The 23,229-nt window shown below is 41.5% G+C and overlaps 2 pseudogenes; one reads left to right on the top strand and one right to left on the bottom strand.

Moving 5' to 3' along the window:
- Positions 1-6,701: 6,701 nt before the first annotated feature.
- Positions 6,702-8,370, bottom strand: LOC116923892 (annotated as a pseudogene).
- A 9,160-nt stretch (positions 8,371-17,530) lies between these two features.
- Positions 17,531-19,533, top strand: LOC116923891 (annotated as a pseudogene).
- Positions 19,534-23,229: the final 3,696 nt, after the last annotated feature.

The following is a 23,229-nucleotide window of genomic DNA, read 5'->3' as shown; positions in this document are numbered from 1 at the left end:
CGATAGAACCAACTACACCTTCTGGATTACGTTACTTTTTCATCTTCAAGAATTATTACAGTGCCTAGACTACAGTTCATTTTCTGAAGAGAAAAGATGAAGTCCCCGATCTCTTCCGTGCCTTTGCTACTTCTTTGAAAAATTCAACAGCGGAATCAGTTTGAACACTACGTAGTAATAATGGAGGTGAATTTACGAGCAACCAATTTAAAATCTGGGTTCAAGACTCAGGCATCCGCCATGAGACCACCACTCCCTATACTCCTTTCCAAAACGATGTAGTAGAGACAGCTAACCAAACGCTTTTATAGGCAGCCCGCAGTCTTATAAAGACGTATACTACTAAAACTCTGGGCAGAAGCCGTGCCTTATTCAGTCTATACTCTTAATAGAGTCCTATCAAAATCAGCTCATGTCACGCCTTTAAAAATGAAGTATCTGAAAAAAATTGACATCTCCTACTTCAGAATCTTTGGAGCTCGAGCGTTTGTTCACCTACCAGATGCCATTCGAAAGAAGTTTGATCCCAAAAGTCAAGGAGATATTTTTGTAGGCTATTTCGAAACGTCAAAAGCTTTCAGAGTATGGATTCCAGACAAGAAAAAAATAGTTATTAGCCGAGACGTTTTAATAGACAAAATCACAATTTCCAATATTCATCTGTTGAAAGTGAACACATTTTTGTTTTTCCAGATTCAAACTGTGAAACTATAGAAGATGACTGAAAAAAAAATGCCAAAGAATCTGACGCCACTGATAAATCAGATTGTAAAGATAACCGAGCCCCTTTAGTTCCCCAGGAGTTATCTGATTCAACTGAGGAAGAAGTAACCACAAATTCTCCACCCGTTCAACTCAGACGATCCCACACTGAAATTTTATGGAGTGGAGGAATAACTTGTTGGCACTAATTTCAAATACTACCCTGACTGAACCACCGTACGTGCCACTGTACTACACTGAGGCTATGTCATCTGAGGACGCTCATCTTTGGAGACCCCTCATTGAAGTGAAATATGCATCACACATAAAAAATGGAATGGGGAAACACCTGGCCACACCAATCAAAGCCAAGTGGGTGTTTAAAGTGAGTCCCGGCCATAAAGATGTTCCACTCTTGGTACAAAGCTCAGTTAGGGGCGAAAGGATACACTCATAGTTATGGAATGGACACCACAGGACCAAGACACCTATGCTCCTGTGGTAAAAAAATTTCTTAACGCACTCTTCTCTGCCTTGTTGCTGCCAGGGATCTTGTCATGATCAAATTGGATATAAAAAAGCTTTTCTGTATGGCCAGCTAAAACAGGAACTATATTTAGAACAACCTGGAGGTTTTGTGGTATCAGGTAGGGAAGATGAGGTATGCCATCTTCAAAAATCTATGCATTGCCGCTTCTAGAGCTTGAAACACCAAGTTTAACGAATTTTTGCTAAAATTTTGACTCACCCGTTGTGCAGTTGGTAGTTGTGTTACTATCGTTGCCAAGAGGAGAAATTTACAGTAGTACAATTTTTTTAACGATTGCTTCATCTGCACAAACAAAAAAGACACTCTTTCATCCATTCTTACATACCTAATTGTTCATTTTGAAATTCAATCGTTCTTTGCAGACCGTTTTAGAGGCCTGGATATTGTCAGAGATAGCCCCAGACGAAAACTACACATCTCTCAAATAAGTTTATCAGTAAAACAGTAAAACGGTTCAATATTGAACATTGCCATTAAAAATTAATACCACCTTCCTAACGTACGTCTTACTTAATCGATGTCACCGGACACCTCTGCTGGTGAAAACTTGCTACATTCAACACTGTGTATAAAGCAGTTGGTTTGACATTGCGTTTTCAGTTGGACAAGTGTCTGAGTTTTGCCAAAATCTCGGAATAGGTCACCGGAATGGTGTAAAAAGAATTTTATCCTAGTTAACCGGGACTAAACACTATGGACTTTGTTTTGAAAGAAAAAGGAAGGAGAACTTGTTGGGCTGTCTTGACTTGGACTTTGCAGAAAATACTGGCAACCGTCCTTCTACCACTGGATTCATTTACAACGACGTACCAGTGTGATTGACAGCACACTCGTCAGATTATGTTAGTTGCTTGGTAGTTCAAGAGGATATGGACGGGCCTGCAATAACGGTTTCTTACAAGCATCGGTCAGCAATGGTTTGGCAAAATGGGTGAGAGACTTCCGAGCACCTCAATTTCATGTTGACTGGCTGCTGCAAGTACTTCGAGAGAATCCGGGATTGACATACTTCCCGAAAAATTGCAAGACATAAATGAAAACCCTGCGAGGAAAGCTTTTGCTTGAACAAGTTTCTCTTGGGGAGTTACGTACATTTAGGTTTAAGGAATGGTTTAATTTCCGTTCTGAAAAAATGTATTGTGATGAAAAATTCAAATGTGGTTGTCGCATCACAGTCCGTCGGATGTCCGATAGATTACAAGGTCGGATGTTAAGTACATCTTATTGATATCCGTCGGACAGCCCGACCTCCGATTTGGATGTCCAACGGGAGTCTTTTAAATTGTTTTTGACTGCCCTAATCAGCGCCGTCGGGCATTCCATGGATATCCGAACGGGCTTTAATTTGGCTATAAAATAAATATATTTTTGTTGACTATATAATTGTGTTATTTGTTGTATTTTTAAATAATTCTTTAAATTAAATGTTGAAATAAATAGAAATTTTTACTAAATTTTTTTTCGAAATCCCTTGATGGCAATACAACCCGAGAGAAAGAGATTTTTTTTTACATCGTTAGGCGTTTTCAAAAGGGCTCTATTAGTTTTTGATAAATCTAATTCCCATTGAAATAAGTGAAATATGGCTAGCAATGCATCAATCGTGTTTTGATGGACCCCCCCCCCATGTTACTGCCCATAAAGCAAACAAACGACGGAAATTATGCGAAACGTTATTCTCCTCTTCATAATTCATCAACTTGTGCATCATTTTCAGTATCATTTACGGATTCCTCATTGCTTACGTATTCTGAGTCAGATGAAGCGCTATCGGTAGGAAATGTATCATCGGTAGACTCAACCAAAACCCCATCACAAACAATCAAAGCAACTTTAAAAATCTTCAATTTCTTCCTCCCCATCCAAAAAGATGCCGTTGTTCCCATTTTGAACAAATTGTTCTTCTTCCGACAATCACTTGTTACTACTACATTCTCCGCATCACGTAAACTTAAACGAAGTCAGTGTAAGTCTTCCTGAATCCGGCACCTCTTTGTCCGAGAGCTCGGTAAAAAACGGTTCTTGTTCATTTGCCAATTTGCCAAAAATCGAGAGAAGAAAATGTTCAAGTGTGAGGGAAAAAAGTAATTGAAAAAAAAAACTGAAATATGAATAGGAAAAAAAAAAGAAATGGCAAAAAAGTATGAAATATTGAAAAGATGAACTCTCCAGTCACCTAATGCTTCTTTTGTTCAGTTTCCACAACATCATCACCCTTCAACCATTAGGAAGGGCTTGTATCAGCCGGGCAAGGGTGAAATCATTTAAATGTTTGTTGTTTGTTTGCAATGTTGAAATGTTTTTAAAAGATTACGAAAAAATAACGACTCAAATATAAACTGTTTTTTTATTATTATGTTATTAATATGAAAATAAACCATCATTGGAAAAAATGTATCCACTTAATGTTTTTTTTTAATACTTAACCATGGTTAATTAATCCTAATTTTTTAAAACTACGTTTATATAGACACAAAAAACGAAACTTTTGAAGGTACTTTTGGCAGTAGCAGGGAAGTCATTCGGATTATATTTTACCACTGCCATTGGACGTAAAATTTTATCATCTGACAACGACGGACATCCCTGGGACTACCCGGACTGTCCTGGGTAGTCCCAGGGATGTCTGTCGGGTGATCAAATTTGAAAGGACATGATGTCTTGCGGATCTTCGGCCAGGAAGCGGACATCCGCCGGTAGAAGTGTGCTATGTAGGATGGTTAATATAGATAGACTGTCATTGACAAAAAGCAGCGAAGTACAGTTTTGCCCGATTCTTAGATCTATATTTGCAGTAGAAAATTCTGATATAGTAGTTGTTGGCATCTATCATGGGATCAAGAAAACTTTCTCGGTAAACGATTTCTTTGCGCATTTGGTTGCGGAAGCCACAACACTGGAAAAAGAAGGCTTCGTTTCTTATGGCAAAACGTTTTCTGTTGCTAGTTATGGATTGTTGTGCAATATGCCAGCCAGAGGCTTTGTCATTAGTGTCAAAGAGCACATCAGGGGATCACATATCGTCAAAGCGCGATTCTATGGATGCCATAAATACGAAACCAAAGGTACTTCATAAGGAGTAGAAAATACGCGAGGAAATTTTCCCGTCTGGTTATGGGTTTCGTTAAATGGGATGGTTAAACAACGCGTTTTTTGGGGCATTTTTGGGTTGGAATCTCAATTTTTGAAAGAGGAAAGGTAAGAAAAAAAAAGGGAAAAGCCAGCCCAACCCCATCGCGATTGATGATCAACCGATTTAAAGCAGTTATAAACGGTTATAAAATGGAGGGCTGACGTATCGTGATTGGTGATAAATTAAATATTAAAAAATTTAATTAAAATAAAAAAAAAACAGTATTTTATTCATTTGCCAACGAGTGTTGAAAAGTCCTCTAGCCATGCAAATAGAATTATTTTTAAATAATTCTTTCAATTTCCAGACTATACCAAGATTTTAACCCCAGACTCTCACGATGACGAGCGAGCATGCTAACCACTACACCAAATTGTTGTATAATAACCAAGGAGGAAGCAAAACACTATCTATACTTTATGCCCACGCCAACACGAACTTAACAAAATTTTCAATAATGTTTATGGAAAGCATTGCATATTCATGTAATTCATTTCGGTACGTTATGTTGTATGAGAGTATACTATTTTTATTTTTTACAAGCTGATGATTGAAATGATGAATGTAATTTTAACCTTTATCGATAGTGATACAAATTAAGTACGCTAACCACTATACCATCCTTCGATGCAGAAACAAACGAAAAGGGAAAGCATTGGCCGGTGACACATGACTTGGGCGTAACGAAGGAAAAAGAAACCGTCGAGGGCTCGGCATATCAAAATTTTAGTGTACGACAAATCAGGATTTTATGGGAAATCGACACCTGCTACCTTCGACACTAGCTACCTGGGGGGTCGACACTGGCTACCCCGACACTGGCTACCCGACACTGGCTACCCATAAGACCGACACTGGCTACCCCGACACTGGCTACCCGACACCGGCTACCTATAGAGGGTGACACCTGCTACCTATAGTAGGCGACACTGGCTACCTTTCTTTTCTTTTTTTACCCCTTCAAAATTACCTATAATGGCCACCTGTCCAACTCAATGTAAGAAACATTCGTTTACTTGCATTAACTAAATAGTCCAATGAAAAGACCCCCCACCCTCCGTCGATTCTAAGCCCTCGGCTTGCATAAAAAAATGATTGCTTTTCGAATGTTTGGTAAATATACGCGAATGTAATCAAACGTAAAGGCAAGCGAAATTAAATTAAATTTCAAAAAAGGTATTCAAAGTAAAAAACCTTTGAGCAAAGAAATTGAAAGCAGTTAAATAAAATTATACTACATCAGGATAACAACATGAATTCGCACCCGAACACAGTGGCGGGTAGATCAACTGAGGGGTTCTGCGAACCCAGCGGTCGAAGGATCATACAAAATCCCACAGTGGCCGTTTGTGGGTTGATCATACACGGCGGTTGGATCATAAGAGTGGTTACTGGATTGTTATGGCGGGTGGAGCAACTGAGAAGTTTCCGGACCCCAATGGCGCATGGTCATCATGTTGGATATAGGAATGTAATTGCAGGCAAGAAACAAAAGGCCATGGGATTCTTGCTTACGTTAAATGTAACAGGGTAGCAAAAAAGAGGTAGTTAGTGTCGCCAACTATAGGTAGCCGGTGTCACCCTCTATAGGTAGCCGGTGTCGGGTAGCCAGTGTCGGGGTACCCAGTGTCGGCCTTATGGGTAGCCAGTGTCGGGTAGCCAGTGTCGGGGTAGCCAGTGTCGACCCCCCAGGTAGCCAGTGTCGAAGGTAGCAGGAGTCTCCATGCCGATTTTATAGAGATTCTATCAGATTCTATGAGAGGACAGATAGGAAAATTCTGGCCAGGGCTGTACGAAGATTCTGCGAGTTGCCAACCCCCTCGAAAACAGTATTTGTAACTTTATTAAAAGAATGCAGACACGAAAATTTATTTCATGAGCAGGCTATGTATTATCAGTTACCATTTTCATACGAGCGGAACAAAGGAACCAAATACCATCGCAAACCAACATTATCAAGTGATATAGGGGGAAATGGGTTCAAAGGAAGAGCCATCATTTTAACAAAAATTTCAGAGGGACGCAGCACAAACGTTTGAGAACTCAGGTTAGAACCAGAATAAATATGAAACCTCGAAGACATATATGGTTTCTGAAAAGCATTTTCAAGAGTGAGGAATTTTTTGGAGATTACTTGTACAATGCCCCCGTTATTGACAATGTCAATGCAGGCAAAAACGCTGAATTTATCCTATAGGAATACATTGTTGAGGAATCGATTAGTCAGAAAAAAGTTATTACTCGCAAGCTTTATGGGACAGGAATCACCTTTATCGAAGAATTGTAAAGGGCGTTGTTTTTTTTGTTTTTGTTTTTTTACTTTTTGGCTTCAAAAACCAATTGCACTTTGTTTTCAATTATCATGCCACAGGAAGTTGTTGGTAGCTGGAATTTACTCTTTTCGATACAGCGATTTCTAATTTGTTCTTCTTGAAGATTGCCACTACGCAAGCATCTCCGAAAGAAGTCTAGAAAACTTTCGAAAGGGAAAGAACTGTTAGTCTCCACACCGCACCCATATTTTTCAATGTCCTCCCATAGATGAGTCACCTGATGGCTCACAAACCTACAAGGGATACCCAGTTCGGTAAGGTCAATAGAATATTTCTGAAATGTTTTTTGGGCTTCAATGACATTAGTTCTAGAGACTGTTTTTTTGTTAAATTCTCCCAACCGCAACATGCCGTACTGTATATGTTCAAGATTGGTTTCATGAAGAATTCCTTGAAAAAGGGGATAAAGTAAGTAGTACAAGATATTGCGTTTAACGTGAATTTTTAAATTTTTACAAGTTGAAAGTTTGCCAACATAACGGTCAAATCCAAAAGGACGACATAAATGAAAGAATTTAATTCGACGATCAGCTTCGTCAATCTTGGTACTACTTAGTTTTCCCTCTTTTGGAACAAGAATAAAACCTTCAAATCACCGGGAAAAAGCTCCCTGTATTCCAGTGTGCATGGGATCTATTATAAACCCTGTAACCATTGGGAAATCCATTTTTACGAAAAGACGGACATCTCTAATATCCTTCAAGTGTTCATCACCAGATAAGCTATTTATATGGTACGTTAAAAAGTTCGCGTCAGTTCTCCTTTGGGAATTAACACTTCGAAGCAGAATGGCACGATTAACCATTTCTCCCTTTTGAATGCAACGATGCCATGACCAGTACCCTGAATGACCTTTTGTCCGTTTCAAGTAAGACCTCATGGGCCCATCCGCTATTATGCAACGAAGCGAAGCTGTCAAACAACGAGCTTGAATGCACGCACTATCTGAATTCGATGGGGACAATCGTCGGAATTCACGATCAATTCGGAGAGAAAACTAGAAATGTAATCCGGTTTTCCTTTCCCCACATAAAACCCAATTACAAATACAGATGTGTCCAAAATGATTTTGGTACCTTCTTTGTGTGTTGCTGTTGGTTGGATCGAATGGATTCTTCCTAGAATTGGAGTGATAGTTACTGCATTCTTATCTTCGTTGAGTTTTGCTTCGTCGATGTGGATATCGACGTTGTAATGAGGTACTGCCGTTACAGTATCAATATGTCTAGCGTGAAGTTCTCCCTTCAAAATAGCCTTAGCTCGATCAAGTTGGGAATTTGTGTCAAAAGCTTAAATTTAATTGCAAATGTAATTATTTTTAGATTAATAATAGTGTGTTACGGCTGGTAAAACTCATAATATTTAGAAAAAAGACTAATTCTATTTCATCAAAATACAAACGAACCAAAAGCATACAGGAGTATTTTGTAGTTTTGCATTTTCGGCATAAATGGGAAAATTCAAATACAAGATCAGACAATATAAACATAAACAGCTGGTTGCCTGTGTTGAAGTTAAAAGTACAGGCCTGCCCACAGATAATTAAAATGATCACTTACTCTGTCGCGCAAGTTTTTTGGCAAAAGACTTGGATTCTGGAGATAGACGTCAACAAACTGGAGAAGGTCAGCATCACGATGGATAAGTCCAACGGATTTGCCTTTTAATGCATTCTCAATTCCGAAATGAAAGTATTTCCCATCGTTAATCAGCCTTGCTTCAGACAGTTTTTTGTGTGTTGGGTCATTTATTGATGCTAGAAAGTCAAGTCCATCGATTTTCCTTAATTCTTTTCCAGTGTTTGTCAGTAAAGAATAATCGGGTAATGGCTCGTGAACTTTAATGAGAGTCAGCAGATGGTTTGTTTTTTATTGGTACGTGCAGCAAAATGTCGCAGTAGCTGTGTAAATGTAAGTGAGCTTCGTTTACAGTTTTCTACCCCTGTGTCATCAAAAAAGAAGTTTTATTTGTTATAGTAGGTTTTGCTTAGGTTTTTTCTTACACAGTTCAATTTTACTTACTTTGGAAATCGCTATCGCTGCAAACATCTTTATCGAGTTATTCGATTTGTCCATCAAGCTGAGTTAACTGTGAAATTAACGTAAAATTACATACAAAGAAACAAACAGAAATCCCATTGTCTTACCTCATCCTGAATGAACGATTGATTTTCTCTTGGTGCTCTTGGTTTCAAGTTATATTTCCGCACCAGATCTACTCTTTCTTTTATTCTAACCCAGATATCATGTGCTACACCTTGCTTTTTCCAAATTTCAAGTATTTTTACAGATCGATATCGTAAATGCGTCGCATACTGCGAAGTTAATTCAATTAACCGGCGTTTTCTTTCTCTTTATGAAATTCTACTAGCTTTAAGGACAATTTCCACCTCTTGATCAGTTGGTGGAAACATGATTTTTTAATAAACTGCAATATTTAAATGAAAAACAAGGATTTAGAAAAGTAGAGATTACAACTGCAAAAAAATAAACAAGAGCTTCGACCTGACATTTAAAACGCCACTGGTTGTCTGCATAGACTATGATCTGTTTTGTTGCCATGTCACCAAATTTGTCCTTTCCGCTTGTTTTCTCGTAAAAAATGAACGTTAAGTCACGACAAACTAGAAATTGAGTCACCTAAAGTTTTTTTTATTGTCTACAAGGCAATAAAAAACTCAACGCATCATCACTCAAAAACAGTAACATCAGTAAAGTAAAGGGTAAAAAAATATTTAAAAAAAGAATCGTTTATCAACAAGTGGTTACGAAAAGAGGGTCATTTACAATTTATAGACGTGAGATTCAATTTCCAGTAAAAATCTTCAAAAGAGTGGTCTAATCGGCAACGTTTTCACTAACCTATACTGCAACAAAAGAATGACAAAAAAGATTACTGAAGCTTTATGAAAAAATTTTGTGATTTGCAAAAGATTTACGACCCAGATTCTTTAGTCGGACCCAACCGACAGATTGGCATGGGTGATAATAGTTTTCTCTTCAGTATACCTGTATGGATATTCATTTCGCATAAGGGTTCGGAAATTCCCTTCACAATTATAAACAATGAGAATTTGTAGCGATGTATTGTAGTGCAAATGTACTTTGTCGCTCAACCCAGGATGCTGAGTGGCCTAAATATGCAATGGTCAATGGACTTTGCTGCTCTGGCCGTATGTCAGAGGCCTTAAAAGCCCGTCTATGGCTGGCCAGAGGGGCAGTCCAGTATAGTGATTCTATGTAGCTGTAGTGTTGTAAGTGCTGTTTAGTGCTGTCGTGTACTGCTGTGTATCGTGTAACCTGCCAACGAGTAATACCCCCAGTGAATCTGTTACATGGTGGAGGTGCTCCTGTTTTTTCACTATTCAAAGACACGTTTGACTCGGCTAGGCGTTTGCTGTGAGGGGTCTCTGGAAGGCGGACTCGGCCATTTATTGCCGGGCACGAGACCACAGCAACGGTCTGAGGAAGCGTGGAGTTGATAGTGGGATCACAGTGGATCCTCGAGTGAATGTCACACGGTAGGAGTGTGATAGCAGACGCGGGGAGAAAAAGCCGTAGGCGGGCAGGAGAGGAAGTGGCCAAGGAAATTCACACTTATTACTCGGGTGTGAGGGCAGCTACTCCTCTTGGGCGATCACAATTGCAGGCAGTAGACGCAGCATCAACGCGGGTAAAGGGCCGTTCAAGAGGCCCGCCTGCAGAGGCAAGTGAGCTCACCCTGTGGCTGAGGGTTGCATGTTTGCCTAGTGAAGTGTCCCGACCAAGGGAAGTTCAAGATCCGGAACAATTCCGGTCGGACTCCGAGCTACAAGGCGAGGAATTTGAGGAAGAACGGAGCGGCCAGGATTATAGGAATCCAAGAGCGGGAAGTGCCGTGTCGGAGGGGACTTACGAACCGAGGGCTGCACGTAAGCAGTGTAAGGGGGCTCATGAGGAAGGGAACGGACGAGAGGTGAACGTACGTACCAGGGCGGGGGACGAAGAGCGACCGGAAGAGCGGTTCATTTATCGGGATCAAGGACCGCTGTCGCAGTGGAAGCGGACGGGTGACCCGAATTCGCTTGGAACACTGGGGTTAATGACCGGGAGCAAGGAAGTGTGTCATGTGTCGGCACAAGCGGAAGACGTGACAGGCGAAAGAAGCGCAGCGGGCGTGGAAGCTGATAAAACTGGGGTCATCGACCGTTCGTCAGGTACCGATAGTAGCCATCTGTCGGAGGCGGGAGGCTTGAGAGGAAGAAATCCGCGTGAAGGCCTACGACCAAGAGCGTTCAGTAATCCGCAGGAAGCGACATCCGTGAAACAGGGACGAAGCGGATTCAGCGTGGGAGGATTCCCGAGCCGACAGTCTCTGGAGGATCCCGAGCTAGATTGAGATCCGTTTTTGGAAGAAGAGGAGGACATGGCGGACCGCCCAATGTTCCACTACAAGGAGCCCGAAAAGTTACGGGGCACGTCCGAAAAGAACGCAATTGAGTGGAAAGACCGATTTGAAAGGATCAGCTGCCATAATCGTTTGTCTAATATCGATCTAGCAAGGGCTATCGACGTCTCGCTCGAGGGTGCTGCCTACAAATGGATTGTAGGCCTTGAGACGAGAGACGCCCGACCGGATAACTGGGAGGACCGGAATATTCTTGTAGCCGCGACGGATGATGAACCGGAGCACTTCAGAGAGGTGCGAGGGCTCAAGACGCTGTTCCTCAAGCAAATCGTGGCGGTAAATCTGAAGCGGCAAATAGAAAGGAAGCTGTGGATGAGAGTCCAGAAGAAGGGCGAGGATGTCACGGATTACTACCATGATGTCATGGACACTGCGCGGCCAGACATGGCTGAAGTGGTGCGCATTGATCACCTGTTCAGGGGGCTGAGCCCAGTCCTGTACGAGAGGCTTTACGTGTTGGGCATCAAGACGTGTAAGGATTTCCTGGAGGAGGCGAGACTGCACGCGGATGCCGTCAGAACAGCCTATGAGAGAGGCTATGAGGATAGGAGTAGAGAGGGTGAGAAGCCTGCTGTCGGAGCAGTAGGTCTTGATCAAATGTAAGACCTACAGCGTCAGATCCAGGAGTTGCGGGACGAGCTAGCCCGGGAAAGGGATCCTTCGAAGAAAAAGGAGAAAGAAGGGGGGAAAAGAGATTGGAGCAAGAAACCGAAAAAGAAGAATCCAGTTCGCTGTTTTAATTGCGATGAAGAAGGGCATATCGCGAGAAGCTGTCAGAAGGAAAAGAAGAAGGAGAGTTAAGCGAAACCCAAGACACCCGAGGGGGAGGAGCCTTATGCGGCTTGCACAGTGCATCGTCAAACCGGATGGCCGCTACCAATTCCGTGTGATGCCGTTTGGATTTTGCTCAGCTCCGAGCACATTCGAGCGGCTGATGGACATGGTATTGGCAGGATTGAAGTAGACCAATTACCTGGTCTACATGGATGATGTAGATATCTTCGGGAGGGATGCGGAAGAGCATTTGGAAAGACTGAGAAAAGTCTTGTCGTGCTTCCGAAAGCCTAATTTGCTGCTGAAGATGGAAAAATGTACCTTCGGAAACGAGCGTGTGAGGATGTTGGGCCACGTTGTAAGCAAAGCTGGAATAGAGCCTGATCATGATCACTGTAAGGCTATCGAGATGTTTCCTGGGCTGAACCTTAATGCCAATGAAAAGGCAAAAAGGAAGTGAGTGAAGAACTTTGTAGGCCTTTGCTCATTTTACCGCAAGTTTGTTCCAAATTTCGCCCAGGTGGCGTACCCCCTCACGGCAATGGAGGGGAAGGGTGTTTTTCGTTGGTGAGAGCCGGAACGGAACAGTTTCGCCGAGTTGAAAGCTGCGCTGGTGAAGGCAGCAAAGGTTGCTCATCCGGACTATTCCAAGAATTTCGAAATGCATCCTGACGCCTGTGATAACGGTATAGGGCTGGCGCTGATGCAAGAATAAACGGAAACCCCATGCCGATTTGTTTCGTTAGTAGAGTGTTGAACAAGTAGGAGAGAAATTACACCATAACGAAAAAAGAGTGCCTTGCCATTGTATGGGCTGTAAAGAAGTTTCGGCCGTACATTTGGGGTACGAAAGTCGTGGGGAAAACCGATCACCATGCCTTATGTTGGCTGATGACCAAGCAAGAGCTAAGTGGGTGATTGGAGAGGTGGAGTTTGTCGTTGCAAGAGTACGACATTGCCATCTGCTACAAGAAGAGAAGTTTGCACGAGGACGCAGATGCCCTATCACGTTACCCTATACAAGAAGGGGGTGAGGGGGCACAAGTGGTGGCCATCCCAGTCGCTGTCATAGGCCTGGATACACGGTATTGGGCTGAGGGTCAAGACCGGGCGAAGCAGTGGCGATGGATCAAGCAGGTGATGAGCAACAACGGCACAACGCAGTACGGGAATTTCATGATGAAGGATGGCTCACTGTACCTGAGGACAATCAGGTTCGGTCAAGAATTTGACCGCCTATGTGTGCCACTGGAGCGGCGGAAGGAAGCGTTGTCATGGGTTCATGAGGAACCCACGGCGGGACATCTGGGGCAAGGAAAGACCTTGGAGAAAGGAAGACAAAGATTATATTGGCCCAAAATGGACAGAGCGGTTACCCCTTATGTCCAAAGCTGCAAAAGTTGCCAGACGCGGAAGCCGGATCAAGGAAATACGAAGGGGCTGATGGAGATCATACAGGTGGAAGGACCATTCGAGCGGATCGGCATTGATGTCCTTGGCCCGTTCCCACGATCCCGTAGTGGTAATACAAACATTGTGGTCGTGGTTGACTACCTTACAAAATGGGTGGAGGCCAGGGCGCTGTCGGATGCCATGGCCTGGCAAATAGCGAACTTCTTCGTCGAGGATGTTGTGCTTCGACACGGATTTCCACGGGAACTGACCTCAGACCAGGGGAAGTGTTTTACCGCCGAAGTAACCCGTGAGGTGTTGGCACTGCTACGACTGTCACATCGCATGACGGTGCCCTACCATCAGCAAGCGAACGGGCTTGTGAAAAGGAAAAACAAGACGCTAGCAACAATGCTCTCGATGTACGTGGACGAAAGTCACGAGGATTGGGACAAATTCCTCGGTTTCGTGACATTTCCCTACAACACTGCACGACAAGAAATTACCAACCATACACCTTTCATGATGGTGTATAGGAGAGAAGCAGTGATTCTGACGGATCTGCTGGCGGCGACGGGGCGAAGCCAGCCAAAACTAGTCAATGTGGAAGATCTGATGAAGGCAATGATGGAGCTGAGAGAAGACGTAAAACACAGGCTGGCCATGGTACAACAACGGCAGAAGACGAAATATGATGCCAGAGTGATAGTGGCACCAGTGTACGAACCCGGAGACCTAGTGTTAATCTTTCGTCCTCAAAGAAAGAAGAGGCTCCAGGAAAAGTTGCTGCATCAATACGTGGGGCATTACAAAGTGATCAGACAGGTTACTGAACTGAACTACGAACTTCGTAAACCAAGTGGGAAAAAGACTATTGTGGTACATGTGTCGCAAATGAAGAAGTTTGTAGTGAAATCGGACGAGGAGTAAGATAGCGACAAAGAAAATGAGTTGGATGTCGAGCATGCCGACACCGACTCGGGTGTCGCGCGTGCTGACACAGGTTGGGAAGAAGCCCGTGCTGATACTGGAGCGGATGGGCCACGTGCCGAAGCCGACACGGTTGTGGCACCCGAAGCTGACACTGAAGTGACACCCCACACCACCCCTACTGGAGAAGCTGTGGAGCCGCTAGCCAGTGGAGAAAAGGGGAGAGTGAAGCGCCGCCAGCTGGAGCCGATTGCCGAAATGGACGAAGGCCTACAAGGCGGAGGAGATTCCACGACTCATTCAGTGTCGGAATCATCGACGGGTCATCCAACCAGGAAGAAACAGGCTCCCGGATGGATGAAGAATATGCTGTTATTTATATTGGTCTGTGTCGTAGGCCAAATGCTTCAAGTGAATGAAATGAGAGAAAAGTTCATTGTGACCGAGGGAGTGGTGTTCCATCCGGAAGGTACGTTGGCACTGGGTGATTCGGAATGGGTTGTCATCTACGACGTGCCCACCAAGCAGGCAGAGCAAGTAATTAAACTTGTTTCCGCTTGATTAGATGATTTGTCGCGTGCCTTCGACAAAGCAGTGATAGGGAATTTCCCTATGGAGGTCAAACCCTTTTTGGAAGGTCCTGCGCTTGACTTGGCCGAAATCAAGGCAAGAGCGGAACGCCGGAGGCGGGAATTCCGGGAGTTGGAACGAGCTTTGAGAGTCGACGGAACCCGGTGGAGGCGCGGATTGATCGACGGAGGTGGCCAGTTGCTTAACTGGCTCTTCGGAACCGCAACGACGAAGGACTTGGAATCAGTGCATTCTAAGCTCGAGTCATTTGACAAGAAGGGTCTGGAGGTGGTACACCTCCTCCAGGAACAAGCGACCATGTTAAATGTTACTATGGGGCACCTGGCGGAGCACGAGGCCGAGATCAGTGCTCTCATGGCGGTAACTGGTCGGATTCGGCGGGAGCAGGCACAGCTGAGAAAAGTCTTCAATGATAGCTGGACTCACCTAGTCTGAGAGCTATTCTTCCTACAGAAGGTAACGAGGTCTTTGGAGAAGGCAAATAGAGTGCTAGATTGGACGGCTGAAGTCCTACACGGGTGGCAGACCGGCCTAGCTGATGCAGCCATAGGGAGACCGTCACCACTCCTGTGTACTGGCTCAAGCGGTAGATTCAGTTTGAAAGGCCTTGCCTCAAGGCTGGGGACTGACACTAGCATTACAAGAAGGAAATAACTGGAGAGCGTACCAAAAGGCCAGGGTGGGAGCGGTGCTTGTGAGCGGCAACGTTCGGTTGTTTATCCATTTGCCGGTATTCGAATTCAATTATGCCTTGCAGATTTACAGCGTGTTTCCCATGCCAGTAGCAACTAGCAAAGAAGAGTCAGTATCCCAATCATACGCGGGATTGGCTCCATACTTGGAAGTATCACCAGATCGGCAGCTTTTCGTTGAGTTCAACGTAGTCGAGAAATCTTTACCCTCACCAGTTGTAATCTCAACACCCAAGCTCAACAACAGCAAGAAACCAACACCAGCAAGAAACCAACACAGGTTACGTGGTAAGAAAATATACCTTTCATAATAACTGAACCATCATTATTATTACATTTTTTAAATTTATTTACTAGACTAGTTCGATACTGGAGTCAAGTTGCACCGAGTCCATATCAGTGAAATTGGCAGTACATTTCTCTATGGACCACCCCGTCACCAATTTCACATGTTATATTAGCAGTCGAGTAGATCACGTTATAAGCCGCGTCATTTGTGAATTGGGTGCCACCACTCACCTCAAGTCGGAAGAATATGCGCCCAAGGTCTGTGGCATGGCTGAATTTTTATTACCTAATTCGTGCCTTGGCGACTACGAGTACGTCCACCACTGTATCAAACTGGAAAAGGATGTCTTGTTGTGTCTGCTTAGATAGACGAAGTGCCCAGGCCTTTGCTTAGGACTGCAGAAGATGACATCAAAGATATCGAAATAAAAGTTGACGATCTGCTGTCTAGAGAGCCGGGAGATGCACTCACTCACGCGACGGTCTCCGTTCTCATCGACATCATTCACGGAGAAATTGATCGACTCCTGGTAAACTCTAGCAACACACAACCCAAAGGTCTGCTTCAGTCCGTTAAAGGTAAAATTATTAACTTTATTTATTCCATTGTTTTCCGAAAAGTATGTAATTAATTTTTTGGAGCTTTCCGAACCGTATCGTCTTTGATGAAGTTATCAGCTCCAGTAGCGTGTCCATTTGTACTCTCCTGCGTGAATCACGCCTTTTTCTTACTGTCTACGGTCGAAGGAAAGTGGTGGAAGGTAATCCAGGAAGGGGATCAGAAGCTGAACAAGTCAAACTTGGATGGACAGCACAGAATTTTTTTACTTACGGCGATCCTAATTGGACCCTCGTTCAAGGTACGACTGCTTTTAGTCTAAATTAATTTGTCTAGTTTCTAATTTTCTACAGATGTTATTAATAATCTAGGTAGTCGACTGCTTCCTTTATGGCCGCCAGCTTCGGACAAGCGTTCAGGATATATGCCCACGGCCGGGTGCCATCCTCGTGGTCATTCAACTCCTTTGCTCAGTATTGAAATGACTGGATGGATGACGCTGATATTCATTTTCCGCTTGTTGAATCCACCGTCATTCCAAGTGATGAGTTGCGTAATTTCAGCGCCTTGGATGACAACACCCAACGTTCGCACATGGATATCATCCAAAGTGGATCCTTTGCCAAAATGGATCTGTATGAACGTGAAGTACTGTAATATACGCGTTTGCATTGTGTGTACCGATTACTAATAAAATTCCTTTGGTATTTAGCTTTTGTGGGAGAAGCGTCATTACTTGATGGATGAACCTGCCGCTTTGACCAAAATACTTCAGGTGGCTTATCATAAGACAACAGCATCGTTCTGCATACGGGATAGAGCGGCAAAATGGGCAGGCCTTCAGGCTTAGTTCACCCAGTGCTGCCAAGGAACAGAAGCCTATCAAGTTTGAATTAGCGGCCTTAGAGGTATGTAAAATATTTGAAGAGAAATCCTTTGTTTTTCATCGCGGTAAAATGAGGTGTATAGTTGTCTGCGATCCTAGTGGCTATAAAGTGAATTTGATTACAATAATAATCGATTATTGAAGTGTGCTCAATAAAGAAATTGATGTGGGTAGTTACCCATAGCCATCTTGCAGAGCTGACTAAAGCTTTTTCATTTAGCGATTGACGTGCTGCTGATGAGACCACATTCACTATGGCGAACTACCACGGTACGAGTTCCTCAGTTCCAAAAATAGCGAACGAAGTAAGTAATTTTTCTTTCATTGTTCTTTTGTTAAATTTGGTGCTGGTATATTCGTGCTTTACGACTAATGAGTTGTTATATTATTTAGCCAGGCATGCGGTCTAACGAACAGAAATTTCAAGGAAACTATCCAATGATTGGCGTTCCGTGTGGTTCAGTAGCCGCCAGTTTGTCTTTCCATCTTGTTTCGACTAATCAAATAGGTCTTTGTGGAGAACAAGTGGAACTCGTGCAAATTGTACCAGAACATTGGGTAGACACCGACTCCGGGAATTTCCTGTATCCAAGACCAGATTTTCATATTAACGGCATGTACACATGGGACTGGACGTTGGTGTGCTTAAAAAAAGAAGATATCCTGACGTGACGTTTGTAGAGTACGACATCATGGATGTCGTGACTCAATGCAGACCAAGTAATACTTTAATTATTTGATTGGTAATATTTTACAGCTCTTGGTTTTCACAACTAGTCTACTAGGACGAAGCAACATACGAAATCCGAAAAATTTCAAATTTCTTGGCAGCAACCACGGAAGCCGACGACAAGAGTTTTGAATCACGGGAGATTCCACCTCAACCGTTAGGTCAGTGTTTATTTTACTGAAAGTTACGGTTTTTCATATTCGGTGATTAGCTCGATTTACAAGTACATTTTTTTCAATTACAGCAGATTCCAGTTCGTGCGGCGATTTAGCTGTACTTGAGCAAACTGTCGCCTCCACGCGGAATTCCACAATCCACCCATTCCCATCTCAGGAGTAGACGCCCAAGAAAAAATTACCGCCTTTTCAAAGACAGAAGCCAGTTTTCCATTCAGACGGAAAATTCGGTTCCTCTAGCCATTCGTCCCTGACAGCTGTTGATGGCGAATTCTCTGGATCTTTAAATGGTGCGGCCGATATTTCAAATCGTGAGGACGAATCTCTACATGGTGACACTGGATCTATTGTTGGTAACAATTGATCTACAATTCGTGTCACTGGTTCGGCAAAACGTGGAGCTCGCGCTTCAAATCGTGGATCTGTGACTAAAAATCACAGAGCAGGCTCTTCATATGGCGTTGTACCTCAAAATGACTAAGGATTTCTAAACGGTAACACTGGCTTTTTAAATCATGGCTCCGTGACTCAAAACAATAATTGCTGTATCTTAAAATAATTCAGGATCTCGCAACGACACCGGTTCTTCAGATCGTGTCGCTGTTTCTCAAAATCGTAAAGCAGCCACTTTAAATGGAGGGACTGTGTCTAGTTATGGCGAAGCTGGCTGGAATGGATCTTCAGATCACGACCCTTTATCAGTAAATCATGCCACTGGTTCTATTTGTGACACCACGCTTGCGATTGGTAATTTACATATCTTTCATCCTTATTTTAAGTGTTAGTTCATTTAATTTTTGTCATTATTCTTACAGATGACGATGACTGGAAGAAAAAGATGCTTGAATCTATAAATGTAACCAATTTTATCCTCAGGATTTTGGTCCCTTCCTCAGTTTATGTTGGGAATAATCTAATGAAGAACATAGGCTATTTTCGTAAAACTGTGGACAAGAATATGGATCTCCCCCTGAAGCTTGTGGGAAATGTCAGCGCCCTCAACAATGCGTTGATTGATATAGATTTTTCAGTTAGTTTAGTAAGTCAACATCTTTTTTAGTCACTGGCAGTCAAATTTTTCTTTTTTTTTAGTCTGCTGTGTTAATTGAAGATCTAGGACATGTGACTTATGAATCGACTTTGGCAAAGTCTATAATGGATTTCATTTTTGCGAGAGAATTATGCTGTAAAGTGCAGTGGAAGGGGTGGAGTGGAATAGGCAGAGACACTAGACCGTGAATCGGGCATCTTACAAATATGTTAGCCATTTTTGGAGGTACTGAATATGCTGCAAGTGTTATAGACTTTAGCTTGTTCTTTTCAATTTACAGTCGTCATGACTTATAACTAACAAACAGACTAAAAGAGGACTTCATAACTACGTCACTCTATGGAAGCCGAATTCTACCAACTTTTTAATTTGCAATTCATCGTTGCTTCTCTTATAATTAAATGAAATACAATGCCACAGAGCGACGAAGCTTGGGTAAGTTCCGACTGTGAATACTAGTTTTTGCAGAAGTTTCTTTTTTAGAGCCATAAGAAGCCAATTCGGATGTTCTTAGAATGTCCGACGGCATCTTCCCGGGGATGTCTTGTAATATTTAGTCGATACCCGAGGGCGAGACCCCCCCGAGAAATCCGGGGGTCGGGCTGTTCCGCGGATGTCCGTAAAATGTCACCCTTATTCGAATTCGATATACTGTGGATATCCGTGGGACCAATCTGTGCCCTATGGGTATTGATACAAATTAATATATCAATTATATTCAGTACATAAATACTTATGTATATTTATAAATATGAATGGACCAAGACACACTATTGACAATATATCCAATGTCTTACAAGTAGTTATATAAATCCATTGGAGCAAGGGCAGAACAAAGTATTATTATTGTTTATATTTATTTTATACATTTATAATAGAACTTATCACTATCATAAGTTAATCATTATAAGTTTTTTGATTAGCTAAGAAATATATTTCCATTTTAGACATGATTGAATCCCTACTGATATTACGTAACAAAATACCCCCCCTCCCCAAAGTGTAAAATTAATAAATTAAGTATAGTTGATATTAAAGTTAAGTATAGTATAGCGTAAAGTACAGTATAGTAAAGTGTACTTAAATTATACTTTACTTTGAAGCTATACTTTACTTTACGTGTACAGTGGCTACCTAAAGTATCGGAACGCGCGAGAGAACCTTATGGGAAAAGACAATTTTTTCGGCGCTCCTAAATACAGCGCATTCGTCGGAAAGCGACCAATTTTTTTTTGTACGGAGTTATAGGGGTCAGCTATTAGGTGATTTTTTTAAAGATTTTTTCAATGGTGGGAAGGGGTGTTTTTATTCCGAGCCCTAAGTATCGGAACACGCGAGAGAGCCTTATGGAAATGTGGCTACTTTTACGACCTATTATTAGTGAACGGTTAAAGTCTATTTTACCCGACCAAAGTATACTTAATAATTTAACTTAACTAACTTAACTTAACTTAAACTTAATAAACTATACTTATAACTTCACTACTAAAGAAACTTAGCGGGACGAAGCCCGAGCAAAGCGAGGAAAACAGGGGATTTGGGTGGGTAAAGTATAGTATAGTATAGTAATATAATAAAGTAGTAAAGTATAATGAATGAAAGTCTATACAGTATACTTAATAATTTAACTTAACTAACTTGACTTAACTTAACTTAAACTTAATGAATTTAACCTTTAATTATACTACTAAAGAAACTAAGCGGGACAAAGTCCGAGCAAAGCGAGGAAAATAGGGGATTTGGGTGAGTAAAGTAAAGTATAGTATAGTATAGTAATATAATAAAGTAGTAAAGTATAAGGAATGAAAGTCTATACAGTATACTTAATAATTTAACTTAACTAACTTAACTTAAACTTAATGAACTTAACCTTTAATTATACTACTAAAGAAACTAAGCGGGACAAAGGCCGAGCAAAGCAAGGAAAACAGGAAATTTGGGTGGGTATATTAAGTATAGTAAAAATAAAATATTTACCAATATAAGTTATCCGTATTAAAAATTATATACCACACACCATCAAGTCTAACAACCAAATGACCGGGCGTTTGAATCACCATGTTTTTTTTCCGCCCGATGGGAGAGCCTCTTGCGGGTGTGTAGTTTTCCTCCATGCCAAAAATTGTAAATCGCTAGATGGCAGTCCCACGGGGTAGAAAATTGTTCGTATATATATTCAACACATCCACTTTCCTCACATCCATAAAGTTTTCCAACATTTCACTGTAACTTTTGATAAATTCACTTGACGAGGTCAGAAAAATAGATCCGTTGATATCCATACTTGAAACCAGACTGTTATTATGAACGTATACACCACCAAATGAAAACTCAATTACTCAATTATTTAAATAAAAATTTATGTATGATAAAAATGATAATGTAAGATTTGAACCTATGGTCTCTCTCACAGTAATCCAGTGCTTTACCACTATGCTACCTCATTTACTATATTTGTATATTTAAATTCATATTACTACTGGTTTTTTGTGCAGTATAGTATAGTAAAGTATATATACTACAATGTATAGTTTGTAGTATACTAAAGTATAGTAGAATATTAAATATATATACTATATACTATACTATACTAAATATAAATAGTACTAAATATAACAAAACAACAATAAACAATAAAGGAAAACTATAGCAAAGTGTCGATTATTTTAATATTTACTTCATATAAACCAGTTAATGAAAAAAAAAATTAAAATTAAATGAAAATGTAAGATTTGAACCTGTGACATCTAGCAAACTAATCCATTGCTCTACCACACAGCTACCCAACATACTTTTTTTTATAAGTGTATTCATATTAAACAAACAATTTAGTAAATACTACACTTTAATGACGGCAACATCGCCTTACTACTACGTTTGGCAACAGTGTCATTCTAAAGCAACTTTTATAAGTCTGACAGTAAATAGAGAACGATTCGGTATATACAATTCAGTATATTTAGTGACCAAATCAGTAAACAAGTTAAGTAAACTACTTAATTTACTTTACTTTACTTTAATTTACGTTGGTCGGGTAAAATAGACTTTAACCTAGTGAACTATTTGTAATAAAACTACGGAAAAAGATGCAAAAAACAGAACTACGCTAATTCTACAATACACATCATTTTCAAATTTTTTCATTTAAATTTAACCCAATGAATTTCAATTTGAAAATCCAATTTATCAATTTATCCTTTTTTCCCCTTTCTTCCCCCAGCAGAGTTGTCGCGTTTTAATATTCCGGGTGTATTCTCCCCATTGGTTTGGGAGAAAATGGTGATGTTTTTTCTCCCAACCCAATGGGGAGAAAACGCGACAACTCTGCTGGGAGCGCCGAGAAAATCGCCTTTTCCCATAAGGTTCTCTCGCGCGTTCCGATACTTTAGGTAGCCACTGTATACTATACTTTACTTTCTAAAGGAAAATATAGAAAAAAATGAAAGTAAGTAGTAATATATACTTTACTTTATAAAAAGATCACCTAAAATCATCTACCTATGAGTGGATTTGAACCATAGCCGTTGTTTTGTAGCTAGATGTAGGGAACTCAGGAGCTTGTCTGATCCGGCTCCACTGTTGTAAGCAGGGAGCGGTTAGACGAATGACTGGCCAATTAGAGTGTTGGTTAGCTCGGATGTGTATATATGTGGTGTCTATATTCACAAAGGAGGGTTAACGAACAATCAAATGACTAAGAACAAAAGGACATTTTACCTAGGGTGGCATAACTGGTAGGAAAGCTACCACCTAAACTGATGGACCACACACAGATGCTTCTAAGGACACTAGACTTGGGCGAGCTTACATAAGGGACAAGAGATAGAGTTAGCATGCTATGAGGACATACAAACATAATAATTGCCGATTGGGAAAGCTTGACTTAGGACAGGGAGTTGATTCAAGCAACTACAAACACATACAATGCGTAGAAATATGAAACACACGAAAAGAACACAGAGCAAACTAAGGAAGAAAGAGTGTTCAATTAGAGAG

The sequence above is a fragment of the Daphnia magna genome, linkage group LG3 (genome assembly GCF_020631705.1).
Source record: "Daphnia magna isolate NIES linkage group LG3, ASM2063170v1.1, whole genome shotgun sequence".
NCBI classification, from domain to species: domain Eukaryota; kingdom Metazoa; phylum Arthropoda; class Branchiopoda; order Diplostraca; family Daphniidae; genus Daphnia; species Daphnia magna.
This window is presented reverse-complemented; position numbering and strand designations above follow the sequence as displayed.